Below are 7,334 nucleotides of genomic sequence, written 5' to 3' on the forward strand. Positions count from 1 at the left end.
AGCCATCAGGGAAGGCTACCCGCGCAGCAAGGCTACACGCACAAGGCTTAACTCTCATAATAATTCAGTAGTCACCTGAAGAAGGAATGAGCAAGCCGGGAATACTCCCGCCCAAATGAGCCAGTCCGTACGATACTGGAAGATCTTTTGTACTGTACCTGACGAGGTATGGGCAAAAGATCTGACCAAAGATACGACAGCTCATTGACAACAGTATGGCGAGCAGCATGCTTTTGTACTGTATGTCACTATTAGCCGCTACCTACTCACCAACTCCTGTCATACCACGTGCATAGCCTGTAGTTGGTGGAAAAGGAATAGTACACAGCAGGCCTGGTCACTGTCAGCCGCTGCCTACCCACCAACTACCAGCATGGCACGTGCGTAGGCCACAGTTGGTAGAACAGGAATACTATTCAGCCGGCTATACCTTCTTGGAAACCTACCTTCGGCTATAAATACCCCAAATGGTATGATCATCTAATCTTATCTTGTATCTTATATCTTATACCTGATATCTACTCTAGCAATCTCTTAATATATACTTATATTCAAGAGCAATCTAGTCTGATTCTCACGCCGGAGGGTGGTCACAAGGAGGAACCCCCCCCTTCTCAGTGACGAGCTCACGGTGTCTGTTTTGCAGGTTATCAGAAGAACCATCTTTGCCGGATCTAACCCCTCGTGGGAAACATCTATTTAACCCCCAGATTATCCGTAATCTGCCCGGGGTCAATCAGTGTTTCTTCATTGGCGCCATCCGTGCATAAAAGCTAGAACTTCATTTCTTTTCAGTTTTTTCAAACTTCTGGAAAGATGGTTAAAGAAACTCCGGTAACCACAACCCTAGCTACTGGGGGGAATACCGGCGACTACACAGTTTTTACGAACACTACCCCGGTTACCCAAGCCGGGGCAAGTGCAGTAAATTTTACGAACACTACCCCAGTTACCCAAGCTGGGGCAAGTGCAGTAAATAATCGCTCACTGGGATTCACCGATACCCAGTTAGAGAGACAACGAACGAGGCTCCCCCGCCAAACACTCGATGAAGTTAAAGCGTGGGCGGAAGCACGTCAAAAAGAATTCCAAGCTGAGTTGGATGAACGCTTACGTTTACTCCAACAGGCTGATGAATTCGTAGAGTACTTTGACGATGATTCGGAGGAATCCGATAGTGACGCAAACCCTCGTCATAGGGCGAAAGGGAAGCGTAAGGAAACGGACTCCCAACCGAGAAGGCATTTTGGAGAAACCTTCAAACCAAAAAACGCGGGTGGAAACCCACGTGACTTCTCCAAAACATTTACACCAACTGCTGCAAAGGCGGGAACGTCCAAATTTGCAAGGGACATTGCGGAAGCAATCGTCCCGAAAAGTGTCAAACAGATGTCCAACATCGGCACTTACGATGGTATATCTGATCCAGACGATCATTTGAACAGGTTCATAGCGGGGGCAACCGTCAGTAGTTGGACGGAACCTACGTGGTGTTACATGTTCCAAATGACGCTTGTTGGGCCAGCTAGAGCGTGGTTCGATCGTCTACCGGTCAACCACATCTACGACTGGGCAGACTTCCAACAGAAGTTTAGCCAACACTTCAGCCAACAAAGAAAGTATACCGAAGAGCAATGGACAATCCTCAAATGCATTCGAGAGGAAGATGAATCTTTGCCAGACTTCATCACTCGCTTCAACTCAAAGAAGCTAAGTCTGGGTAATATTAGCGAAGATCTTGTTCGCGCTGCCTTTATCCAGGGCGCGAACGACCCAGAGCTCATCCGCACCTTAACGGGTAAAGATGGCATGCCATCCACATGGGATGCCATCATGACAGCAGCTAAACGCTTTGCGGAAACGGAGAAGCAACTGGGTAGAGATCTCCCCCAGAGCACAAACCTCTACACCCAGAAAACAAGAGAAGACAACGTCCTTACCGCCCGACTAAACAAAAAGCGGAAGCTAGGCATTTGGCAGTCAAGGGTAAACTTTGACACCTCATCCGGCTTGCAACATCGGTTAGGCGGAAGGGATAACGTACAGTCGAACCAGAACTCCAGATGGACGCCACTCACCAAAAGCGTCACCGAGATATTCGCCACTGAGGAGCTCCCATGGCCAAAGGCTCCATTAATCCGACATCGTCACAATGCTGATCGGAGCAAATACTGTGACTTTCACAGGACAAAAGGCCACAACACTGAAGAATGCACAGACGTAAAGGACATGGTCGAAGCATTTGTCAGAGATGGGACGCTCGCGCACCTCGTGGTGCAATGAACGCTGAGCAGGCTGATGCGTGTAGAACCCCAGTTGGGGAAAACACGAATAAAATTGCAGCTTCAATGTTGGAGACTACATACTGCGTAAACAACGAGATCCCGAACCAGGTGCATATCGGCTCGATGGCACTCCCATCCCAACAACATGGAAGGGAGCTCAATTACACAGTTTGCATGTAGATCAATTCCAAATTTGTAAAGAAAAGGCCCAGAGCCACTTCTAATGGAAATGATTCTCCTTAGAACATCGACGCTGATGATTTTACATTTATACTTTTAACTTTCCACACGGATATGCCGGTCTTCACCGCATACATAAGTGTGAAAGAAAGCCGTTGCGTGGGGAAGGCGGTAAAACCCGCATAAACCCAAAAAACGGCAAACCTTCACGCAGGTCAGTTAAAGGTAAAGTTCAGCCTGGCGAATCATGATAAGAGGAAACTGAACACTAACCTATTAACAACCGCGCGTCGAACGGTAAATTTATTCAACACTGATATGCCGGTACTCACCGCATAATTACGTGAAAAGTCGTTGCGTGGGGAAGGCGGCAAAACCCGCATAAACCCAAAAAGCGATAAACCTTCACGCAGGTCAGTCATAGGTAAACTTTGGTCATCCCACTAAATGAAAGTGCCGGTCCTAACCGCACAAATCATGAGAGGAAACCGAACCTATTGACAACCGCGCGTCGAACGGTTAACTTATCCAAAACACTGGGAAAATTGCTAAAATAAACTAAAATATGCATGCGCAAGTCATGTAACGTTTATAACGCAAGTCCCAAAGATTCAAAAGTAAGCGGGAAAATACCCCTTACCTTGGTAACCAAGTAACTATAAGACGGGTGCGGGTACAGTGTCAAGGCAAAACCCTTCACATACCTAGCACCTGCAGGGAATTGACGCCAGGAATACCTTGGAAGTAAAGTAACTATAAGACGAGTGCGGGTACAGTGTCAAGGCAAAACCCTTCACATACCTAGCACTCCGCAGGGAAATGAAACCAAGAAGGATTTTCTGGGCCATGCTTGCGGAAACGGGAATAACATCCCCGCATAGCGGGAACGTCGAGAACTAGATTGTTTGAAGCTTCAAGATGGAATTGGTGGTTCTAACATAATTGATCACTATGTTCAAAACTACCAAAACCTCATGGAGAATCTACACAAGAGGTACTCAACGCTCCTGACTTGCGAGGAGGTTACAGACCTACCCGCATCATACCCAAAGATCAAGCAGAACAGTGGGAAATTCTGTACGTGACATAAGGACTTCCGCGGGAAGAATCCCCATGGAAAACCTTAAAACTAAACCCTTTTCAAAACCCTTTGCTTAAGTCCAAAAGTTCACCTCACTTTATTAAACATTCATGAGAAGAACATTGGACTGGGGGACTTGAAGAGGTAGGTCCCAGCAGAGCCCAGTTGGACCCGCAAGACTCACCTTGAAAAGGGACGTCTGCGCAGTTGAACCCGCAAGACTCCTTAACGGACGTCTGCGCGGTTGAACCCGCCTGCGCAGAGACCAACTGGATCCGCAAGACCCACCATGCTCAGAGACGTGACGTCCTTACGCACAGTACGCTAGCTGTTCCCGCAGGAAACGCCTCCCAATGGTTTCCAAGTACTCCGCCTGTTCCCGCAGTTACGGATACCAGCCATCAGGGAAGGCTACCCGCGCAGCAAGGCTACACGCACAAGGCTTAACTCTCATAATAATTCAGTAGTCACCTGAAGAAGGAATGAGCAAGCCGGGAATACTCCCGCCCAAATGAGCCAGTCCGTACGATACTGGAAGATCTTTTGTACTGTACCTGACGAGGTATGGGCAAAAGATCTGACCAAAGATACGACAGCTCATTGACAACAGTATGGCGAGCAGCATGCTCTTGTACTGTATGTCACTATTAGCCGCTACCTACTCACCAACTCCTGTCATACCACGTGCATAGCCTGTAGTTGGTGGAAAATGAATAGTACACAGCAGGCCTGGTCACTGTCAGCCGCTGCCTACCCACCAACTACCAGCATGGCACGTGCGTAGGCCACAGTTGGTAGAACAGGAATACTATTCAGCCGGCTATACCTTCTTGGAAACCTACATTCGGCTATAAATACCCCAAATGGTATGATCATCTAATCTTATCTTGTATCTTATATCTTATACCTGATATCTGCTCTAGCAATCTCTTAATATATACTTATATTCAAGAGCAATCTAGTCTGATTCTCACGCCGGAGGGTGGTCACAAGGAGAAACCCCCCCCTTCTCAGTGACGAGCTCACGGTGTCTGTTTTGCAGGTTATCAGAAGTACCATCTTTGCCGGATCTAACCCCTCGTGGGAAACATCTATTTAACCCCCAGATTATCCGTAATCTGCCCGGGGTCAATCAGTGTTTCTTCAACTACTGTATAATTAGATCATATTATATTGCATAATGGGATATTAACTAATGATGCAAAAAGAGCATGTGATTTGGATATAGATCAACTTATTAAAAAGTGTGTTCTTTCAAGGTCTGCAATAGACAGCTTTTACATTAGATTACAATGCATGTGTAAGCCTTATGCAATTGGTAAGTTATTATATGCGTGACAAATATTCCACCTTTTTTACTTTCTTTTTCTAAATCTTTTGAGAAAATAAAAAATACCAAAACAATTAATTACAAAGATACAAATATATATTAAAATTAAACCCTGTATAATTAAATTTTTGTAACCATAAACTCCCAGTCTTAAATGTAACCATAAATTAAATTAGGAAGTAAATAATAATTAAGACACACAAGAATAAATGCGATCTAATTTTATGGTGGGCCCTACAAGATGAATAAATATTAATTTTATTTCACGATGTGCACTGAATTTGTCCGGATTCTCATAGAGGTCATAACTAGGGAGGTCAACATTTCTCCATATATACCGCCCCTTAAGGCCAGAAAATCAACACTTTATTTGAAAATTGAAATACAATTTAATGACATATATTTAATCTATCTATATATAATACACCAAACAAGGGTAAATTAAGACACTCATTTTTAAGTACTTTACAACATTTAAAGCATGAAGTACATGTGTTAATAAGGGTAAACTTGTCTTTTAAATACAATTCATTCAACTTACAAGTTTGGTCCCTCATCTTTAACCATATTATGTTTTTAATTTAAGTTGTAAACTAACTTCCCACCCATGATTTTTAAACGACTATAACACTTTCAAACGTTAATATTTTTATAAAAAAATTACACCATAAAAACGAACATTTTATTCTCTTTAATTTGGATATGATATCGTTATAGTTTTTTTCATTTTAAATAAATTAATATGTTACGTAGGGGTGTTCAGTGTCGGTTTTGATGGATTTTAAGTTAAACTTGTGAGTCCAACCGTTAATACTGATTTTGTTGTCGTCCAAAACCAAACTCAACCATTGAAATTTAAAACCGAATCGTTACTAACGGTCTGGTTCTAGTTTGGTTTCACAATTCAAACTTTAATAATAAATTTAGTTTAAAATAATTATTAATTTAAATGTACCATCAATTTTAACTAAACATCAACATAATATGATACTTGAGAGGATCATAAATAAAAAAATAATAATTTTAGCCACATAAATGGTATATATTAATGGAAGATCTAAGACGTGAAATAATAACAACAAAGATCACAAAATGAATCATACTACAATTAGGTTAATTTGAAGTTGTATAACCAAGTTATTTGTAATAAAAAGATTATGTTCAATTAAATTTTAACTATATCAAATATATATTACAAAACATATCTAATAATTAATAATAAAAAATATTAAAATGCATTCAACATTTACAGTCTGGTCTGGTTTCATATGGTCGGTTGCCAGTATAAACCGTGAACCAACCGTTCACTACGTTTTGAAAATTTTGAAACCGACCAACAAACCGAAAGTAAAAAAAGAAAAAGAAAAAAGAAGTCAAACCAATGACCGGTTTAAACGATTTCAAGGTTTTAACCGAACCATAAACACTTATATATGTTACATGATTAACAGGTTCAAACACCCGCTGCATCGCGCGGGCACCCGTCTAGTATTTATTAATATGTTTCACACCATGGTTAGAATACATGAGATTAACAGCTTAACAAAATAAATTATTTTTTTTGTACAAATATTTGATGATAAGATCATATAAAATATTTTTTATAGATAAATCACCGAAAATATAAAATTTGAAAAATATAAAATTATATAGAGTTATTTGAAGTAAAATTCTATTTTGCAATTTAAAAAAGGTTTATTCAAAATTAAACACCTGCCACGCCTATATGGCTATTTTTTAAATACTTTCACAAAATAGTAATTAATTAATCACATGTAAGATAAGTTATAAAAATGATTGATGATGTAAATCTGGTGAGCAGTGTCAACATGCCGCGTATGAGTCTAGTCAACCCGGCTAACTCAAGCCAGCATCTTAACAACTTATTCTAGCCGCCCTGAACTAAACGTGCATTTTGATAAGGATGATGACAATGTTGAATATCAAGAGCCAATGAGATAACAAGACAAATATGACTAGTAATATTAATATTCTAAGTTGTAACTTAAGTTATTAAAATTGTACAATACAATTGTGCCACATGACCATGATTCATGTCTTATAATTAAACATCAACAATATTTTTTAAACCGAATTATATAATTAAACATGTAACACGCTCCATGTTATTTGGGTCTTAAACAAATTTAATCGTTTTGTCCTGACTTTTGTTACATGTGTCTTTTTTTTTTTCAAAAATATTTGGTGGAGAAAATTAAATAGCAAATATAATATAACACATAGAAACAAAACCACGTGGATGTTACATGACATTATTGTTTAGTAGATGGGTCCATCCTTGTGAAGTAAGAATATCGTGTCTAATAAATTTAGGAGATCACTAAACAAATATCACTGGCACATTATCCGTGCATAACTGTTGCGCCATACAGGTCGTATGGTTCATGTGACATGGGAGAAATTGGTCGGTAAGGGGCGACAGATAAGATCATATAAC

This window comes from Bidens hawaiensis, unplaced genomic scaffold (assembly GCF_021521415.1).
Source record: "Bidens hawaiensis isolate Kalapana, Puna unplaced genomic scaffold, B.hawaiensis_p1.1 tig00020767_1, whole genome shotgun sequence".
Taxonomy (NCBI): Eukaryota; Viridiplantae; Streptophyta; class Magnoliopsida; order Asterales; family Asteraceae; genus Bidens; species Bidens hawaiensis.